The sequence below is a fragment of the Schistocerca gregaria genome, unplaced genomic scaffold, assembly GCF_023897955.1.
Source record: "Schistocerca gregaria isolate iqSchGreg1 unplaced genomic scaffold, iqSchGreg1.2 ptg001057l, whole genome shotgun sequence".
NCBI lineage: Eukaryota > Metazoa > Arthropoda > Insecta > Orthoptera > Acrididae > Schistocerca > Schistocerca gregaria.
Genome location: NW_026062403.1, coordinates 1 through 7,500, shown reverse-complemented (window position 1 = coordinate 7,500; position 7,500 = coordinate 1). Strand labels below are relative to the sequence as shown.

Here is a 7,500-nt window from a genome sequence, read left to right as displayed (position 1 = left end):
ATATCAAGCAAGCCGGAGATCTCACCCATTTAAAGTTTGAGAATAGGTTGAGGTCGTTTCGGCCCCAAGGCCTCTAATCATTCGCTTTACCGGATGAGACTCGTACGAGCACCAGCTATCCTGAGGGAAACTTCGGAGGGAACCAGCTACTAGATGGTTCGATTAGTCTTTCGCCCCTATACCCAGCTCCGACGATCGATTTGCACGTCAGAATCGCTACGGACCTCCATCAGGGTTTCCCCTGACTTCGTCCTGGCCAGGCATAGTTCACCATCTTTCGGGTCCCAACGTGTACGCTCTAGGTGCGCCTCACCTCGCAATGAGGACGAGACGCCCCGGGAGTGCGGAGGCCGCCGCCCCGTGAAGGGCGGGGAAGCCCCATCCTCCCTCGGCCCGCGCAAGGCGAGACCTTCACTTTCATTACGCCTTTAGGTTTCGTACAGCCCAATGACTCGCGCACATGTTAGACTCCTTGGTCCGTGTTTCAAGACGGGTCGTGAAATTGTCCAAAGCTGAAGCGCCGCTGACGGGAGCGATTATTCCGCCCGAGAGCATCCCGAGCCAACAGCGGCGCGGGTCCGGGGCCGGGCCAGGTAGGTCCGTCATCCGGGAAGAACCGCGCGCGCTTGCCGGGAGCCCGAGCGCCCAAAGGGGCGAATCGACTCCTCCAGATATACCGCCGAGCAGCCAGCCAGGACACCGGGGCTCTGCCCAACAGACGCGAACCGAGGCCCGCGGAAGGACAGGCTGCGCACCCGGGCCGTAGGCCGGCACCCAGCGGGTCGCGACGTCCTACTAGGGGAGAAGTGCGGCCCACCGCACACCGGAACGGCCCCACCCCGCGGCGAGTGGAAAGGCAACCGGACACGACCCCGCCGCGGATTGCTCCGCGCGGGCGGCCGGCCCCATCTGCCGAGGGCGGGGGCCAGTGGCCGGATGGGCGTGAATCTCACCCGTTCGACCTTTCGGACTTCTCACGTTTACCCCAGAACGGTTTCACGTACTTTTGAACTCTCTCTTCAAAGTTCTTTTCAACTTTCCCTCACGGTACTTGTTCGCTATCGGTCTCGTGGTCATATTTAGTCTCAGATGGAGTTTACCACCCACTTGGAGCTGCACTCTCAAGCAACCCGACTCGAAGGAGAGGTCCCGCCGACGCTCGCACCGGCCGCTACGGGCCTGGCACACACGCGATCTAGTGCTCATTCAAGTTGGACTTGGGCTCGGCGCGAGGCGTCGGGGTAGTGGACCCTCCCAAACACCACATGCCACGACAGGCGGCAGCCTGCGGGGTTCGGTGCTGGACTCTTCCCTGTTCGCTCGCCGCTACTGGGGGAATCCTTGTTAGTTTCTTTTCCTCCGCTTAGTAATATGCTTAAATTCAGCGGGTAGTCTCGCCTGCTCTGAGGTCGTTGTACGAGGTGTCGCACGCCACACCGCCAGCCGGCTGTGCACGCTACCGAGAAAGTACCGGTATGCGAACCGCCAGGCGACGGGCGCGCATCGCACGTTTAAGGAGACGCGGCCGGCCACACAGGCGACCACGACACTCCCACGTCTCCGAAGCGGGACAAACGCCGCGCGCTTCAGTATACGTAGCCGACCCTCAGCCAGACGTGGCCCGGGAACGGAATCCATGGACCGCAATGTGCGTTCGAAACGTCGATGTTCATGTGTCCTGCAGTTCACATGTCGACGCGCAATTTGCTGCGTTCTTCATCGACCCACGAGCCGAGTGATCCACCGTCCTGGGTGATCTTTTCCTTTTCAGTCTCCCACTGTCTCTTTCAAGACAGTAGCATTTGCGGGACTGAGGCGTCTGACGGCCCCTGTTCCACTATTTTTTTTGTGTCCAACGGCCTCACAGCCGATGGGCGTCGTACGGCTCCACACCGGAGCGGACAGGCACTCGGGCGAACGTCATTCAAAACCGGCGCCAGGCGCCAGGTACCGCAGGCCAGCCGCTCCAGAGCTTCAGCGCTCGTACCACACAACAACAACAACAACAACACTTCCGCTAGTTTTGAGAGGCACGCGTGGTTCCGCACGCGGCGCACGGCCACTGCCGTACAGGTAGCGTGTTGCGCGACACGACACGCACATCGAAAGACATGCAGTCTAGTCGGTAATGATCCTTCCGCAGGTTCACCTACGGAAACCTTGTTACGACTTTTACTTCCTCTAAATGATCAAGTTTGGTCATCTTTCCGGTAGCATCGGCAACGACAGAGTCGATGCCGCGTACCAGTCCGAAGACCTCACTAAATCATTCAATCGGTAGTAGCGACGGGCGGTGTGTACAAAGGGCAGGGACGTAATCAACGCGAGCTTATGACTCGCGCTTACTGGGAATTCCTCGTTCATGGGGAACAATTGCAAGCCCCAATCCCTAGCACGAAGGAGGTTCAGCGGGTTACCCCGACCTTTCGGCCTAGGAAGACACGCTGATTCCTTCAGTGTAGCGCGCGTGCGGCCCAGAACATCTAAGGGCATCACAGACCTGTTATTGCTCAATCTCGTGCGGCTAGAAGCCGCCTGTCCCTCTAAGAAGAAAAGTAATCGCTGACAGCACGAAGGATGTCACGCGACTAGTTAGCAGGCTAGAGTCTCGTTCGTTATCGGAATTAACCAGACAAATCGCTCCACCAACTAAGAACGGCCATGCACCACCACCCACCGAATCAAGAAAGAGCTATCAATCTGTCAATCCTTCCGGTGTCCGGGCCTGGTGAGGTTTCCCGTGTTGAGTCAAATTAAGCCGCAGGCTCCACTCCTGGTGGTGCCCTTCCGTCAATTCCTTTAAGTTTCAGCTTTGCAACCATACTTCCCCCGGAACCCAAAAGCTTTGGTTTCCCGGAGGCTGCCCGCCGAGTCATCGGAGGAACTGCGGCGGATCGCTGGCTGGGCATCGTTTATGGTTAGAACTAGGGCGGTATCTGATCGCCTTCGAACCTCTAACTTTCGTTCTTGATTAATGAAAACATACTTGGCAAATGCTTTCGCTTCTGTTCGTCTTGCGACGATCCAAGAATTTCACCTCTAACGTCGCAATACGAATGCCCCCGCCTGTCCCTATTAATCATTACCTCGGGTTCCGAAAACCAACAAAATAGAACCGAGGTCCTATTCCATTATTCCATGCACACAGTATTCAGGCGGGCTTGCCTGCTTTAAGCACTCTAATTTGTTCAAAGTAAACGTGCCGGCCCACCGAGACACTCAACAAAGAGCACCCTGGTAGGATTTAAACGGGGTCCGCCTCGGGACGCGAAAGCACCCCTTCGGCTCGCCCCACCGGCAGGACGTCCCACGATACATGCCAGTTAAACACCGACGGGCGGTGAACCAACAGCGTGGGACACAAATCCAACTACGAGCTTTTTAACCGCAACAACTTTAATATACGCTATTGGAGCTGGAATTACCGCGGCTGCTGGCACCAGACTTGCCCTCCAATAGATACTCGTTAAAGGATTTAAAGTGTACTCATTCCGATTACGGGGCCTCGGATGAGTCCCGTATCGTTATTTTTCGTCACTACCTCCCCGTGCCGGGAGTGGGTAATTTGCGCGCCTGCTGCCTTCCTTGGATGTGGTAGCCGTTTCTCAGGCTCCCTCTCCGGAATCGAACCCTGATTCCCCGTTACCCGTTACAACCATGGTAGGCGCAGAACCTACCATCGACAGTTGATAAGGCAGACATTTGAAAGATGCGTCGCCGGTACGAGGACCGTGCGATCAGCCCAAAGTTATTCAGAGTCACCAAGGCAAACGGACCAGACAAGCCAATCCGATTGGTTTTGATCTAATAAAAGCGTCCCTTCCATCTCTGGTCGGGACTCTGTTTGCATGTATTAGCTCTAGAATTACCACAGTTATCCAAGTAACGTGGGTACGATCTAAGGAACCATAACTGATTTAATGAGCCATTCGCGGTTTCACCTTAATTGCGGCTTGTACTGAGACATGCATGGCTTAATCTTTGAGACAAGCATATGACTACTGGCAGGATCAACCAGGGAGCTGCGTCAACTAGAGCTGAGCAGCCGGCCGCCCGGGAGTGTGTCCCGGGGGCCCGCGCGAACACGCAAGCGTCCGCTCAATTATTCTGCAACAGGAGGAGGCCGAGCTCCCCTGCACGATACACCTCGAAACCCTCTCAGGTCCCGGCGGCGCGCAGCGCCGTCCTAGGTACTTGGTCGGTTTCGAGAGAGGCGCAATCGCCCGGAGTTAGGCGAGTAGACGGTTTTAGTGAGAACACCCTTGCTCCCAACTGAGCTTGCCGCTGCCGACAGAGGCCCGGGAGCGTGCTGTCGTGGCATTGCCGGCGGGAGACAACACGCGCCACCTATGGTGACCGGCAGCTCCAACGCCAGCGCCACACAAGGGCAAAGCCCCACTTGGGTGCAGAAGCGAACTCTCCCAGCACAGCGCACGCGCCAACACGTCCGCACAACTGCGATACAAACCACCTGCGAGAACCGCTGGGGCGACCGAGCAGCAGACGGCGTCGCGGCGCCGAGTGCCAGGCGGCGGCGCATCCTCAACGCACACAGTCCTCAATCAGACCAGCACACTGCAGATGTCCACCGCGCTTCGCACCGGGCTCGGCTGAACCAACTTTGGCCGCCAGGCGCCGCGTGCAGGGTGCGCCGCAGCGTAGCTGCGCCGCCTGCCGGGCCCGTCGGCTGGCGCTTCCTGCCACTCGGCGCCCCCACCAGCCGCCTGTTGCGCGTGCGCCCACGCAGCGCGCGGCCAACACCGCCGGGCGGCCCCCCTTCACCGGCCGGGAACAGTCCCACCAAGCCACCGCCGCGTATCGCTTCATACCCACATGGGCCTAGTCACGTGTGTGGATGTGGCGGGTACCGCTGAAACAACGGTTAATAGCTGTACGATCGTCGCCATCACAGATTCACCTCCAGCGTGAACAACCGCTCAACAACGGATTTCCAGTTCATTTGCGTATCTTGGGCAGTAAACGTAGATGTCCACCTACATTTGCGAATTCAACAATTCTTGCATGCCAGGATGTCATGTGTCACGACACGCTACATCAGACCACATACACACTGCGACATGTGCAGAAGAGAACACGTGGAAGGTGGCCCGCGCACGTATGCGATGTCCCTTCCGCGATCCACTGTCAACCGGCATCTGCGGCATGTCCCAGATATGGAACGCGGTCCACCAGGGTAGCACTTTGTGTGAGGCAAATACGACAAAGTCGGAATACACGCGTCACTACATCAGACGGCTCACGCTGACCTGACCTGACCTGACTCACCGCACCACCACCCCAGCGACCCAGGGTGACATACAATGCGTTCGTACGTTCCTCCACACGCCTCTACGGCGTACCACAGTGCAACCTAGCTGTTATTGGGAGACGAGACAAGTAGCATCGAGCACATCATATGGAAATTGAGATTCGACACCGTTGGGCACAGCCAGCGTACGGTCACACGTATCACACTACTTCACTCTGTACGTAACGACCGATGATCGGTACAGCGTGTGGGTTACGCGTACGACATCAGCGGACAATGGACACAGACCATACCACGACGTACACTGAGGGCGTCGACATCTGAATGCAACTGAACAGCTGCGAGGCTCATTTAACACTCAAACGCCAGACCGACCAGCTTGAGAGGACAGAGACACAAAGAGGGGACAGAGGGAGGGGGGGGGGGCGATATAGTCCTATTGCAGTACAATTGACAGTGGATAGCGGGAATATGTGGAAAGTAAGCAACACTCGCAAGACATCTACATGAGGATAACAACGACACCAGAGATTCCGAGCAGTGAACTATGTTAGGCAAAGGGACAACGTGGGTTAGGTTAAGGGACAACGTGGGTTAGGTTAAGGGACAACGTGGGTTAGGTTAAGGGACAACGTGGGTTAGGTTAAGGGACAACGTGGGTTAGGTTAAGGGACAACGTGGGTTAGGTTAAGGGACAACGTGGGTTAGGTTAAGGGACAACGTGGGTTAGGTTAAGGGACAACGTGGGTTAGGTTAAGGGACAACGTGGGTTAGGTTTAAAGGGAACAACGTGGGTTAGGTTAAGGGACAAACGTGGGTTAGGTTAAGGGACAACGTGGGTTAGGTTAAGGGACAACGTGGGTTAGGTTAAGGGACAACGTGGGTTAGGTTAAGGGACAACGTGGGTTAGGTTAAGGGACAACGTGGGTTAGGTTAAGGGACAACGTGGGTTAGGTTAAGGGACAACGTGGGTTAGGTTAAGGGACAACGTGGGTTAGGTTAAGGGACAACGTGGGTTAGGTTAAGGGACAACGTGGGTTAGGTTAAGGGACAACGTGGGTTAGGTTAAGGGACAACGTGGGTTAGGTTAAGGGACAACGTGGGTTAGGTTAAGGACAACGTGGGTTAGGTTAAGGGACAACGTGGGTTAGGTTAAGGACAACGTGGGTTAGGTTAAGGGACAACGTGGGTTAGGTTAAGGGACAACGTGGGTTAGGTTAAGGGACAACGTGGGTTAGGTTAAGGGACAACGTGGGTTAGGAGTTAAGGGACAACGTGGGTTAGGTTAAGGGACAACGTGTTACGGAACGGGTTAGGTTAAGGGACAACGTGGGTTAGGTTAAGGGACAACGTGGGTTAGGTTAAGGGACAACGTGGGTTAGGTTAAGGGACAACGTGGGTTAGGTTAAGGGACAACGTGGGTTAGGTTAAGGGACAACGTGGGTTAGGTTAAGGGACAACGTGGGTTAGGTTAAGGGACAACGTGGGTTAGGTTAAGGGACAACGTGGGTTAGGTTAAGGGACAACGTGGGTTAGGTTAAGGGACAACGTGGGTTAGGTTAAGGGACAACGTGGGTTAGGTTAAGGGACAACGTGGTTAGGTTAAGGGACAACTTGGGTTAGGTTAAGGGACAACTTGAGTTAGGTTAAGGACAACTTGAGTTAGGTTAAGGACAACTTGAGTTAGGTTAAGGACAACTTGAGTTAGGTAAGGGACAACTTGAGTTAGGTTAAGGGACAACTTGAGTTAGGTTAAGGGACAACTTGAGTTAGGTTAAGGGACAACTTGAGTTAGGTTAAGGGACAACTTGAGTTAGGTTAAGGGACAACTTGAGTTAGGTTAAGGGACAACTTGAGTTAGGTTAAGGACAACTTGAGTTAGGTTAAGGGACAACTTGAGTTAGGTTAAGGGACAACTTGAGTTAGGTAAGGGACAACTTGAGTTAGGTTAAGGGACAACTTGAGTTAGGTTAAGGGACAACTTGAGTTAGGTTAAGGGACAACTTGAGTTAGGTTAAGGGACAACTTGAGTTAGGTTAAGGGACAACTTGAGTTAGGTTAAGGGACAACTTGAGTTAGGTTAAGGGACAACTTGAGTTAGGTTAAGGGACAACTTGAGTTAGGTTAAGGGACAACTTGAGTTAGGTTAAGGGACAACTTGAGTTAGGTTAAGGACAAACTTGAGTTAGGTTAAGGGACAACTTGAGTTAGGTTAACACGCGATCTAGTGT

At 54.8% G+C, this 7,500-nt stretch overlaps 3 non-coding genes across 3 annotated transcripts in view; all 3 read right to left on the bottom strand.

Moving 5' to 3' along the window:
* Positions 1 to 1,412, bottom strand: part of LOC126327697 (large subunit ribosomal RNA) — a 4,220-nt gene extending 2,808 nt beyond the window's left edge. Inside the window, exon 1 of the ribosomal RNA XR_007561387.1 lies at positions 1 to 1,412. This exon is cut by the window's left edge and continues 2,808 nt beyond it. This is a non-coding gene — a ribosomal RNA (large subunit ribosomal RNA).
* A 188-nt stretch (positions 1,413 to 1,600) lies between these two features.
* On the bottom strand, positions 1,601 to 1,755 carry LOC126327691 (5.8S ribosomal RNA). The gene has a single exon (XR_007561382.1). It is a non-coding gene; the product is annotated as a 5.8S ribosomal RNA (ribosomal RNA).
* A 371-nt stretch (positions 1,756 to 2,126) lies between these two features.
* Positions 2,127 to 4,021, bottom strand: LOC126327693 (small subunit ribosomal RNA). Its single transcript, XR_007561384.1, has one exon. It is a non-coding gene; the product is annotated as a small subunit ribosomal RNA (ribosomal RNA).
* Between the last annotated feature and the right edge of the window lie 3,479 nt (positions 4,022 to 7,500).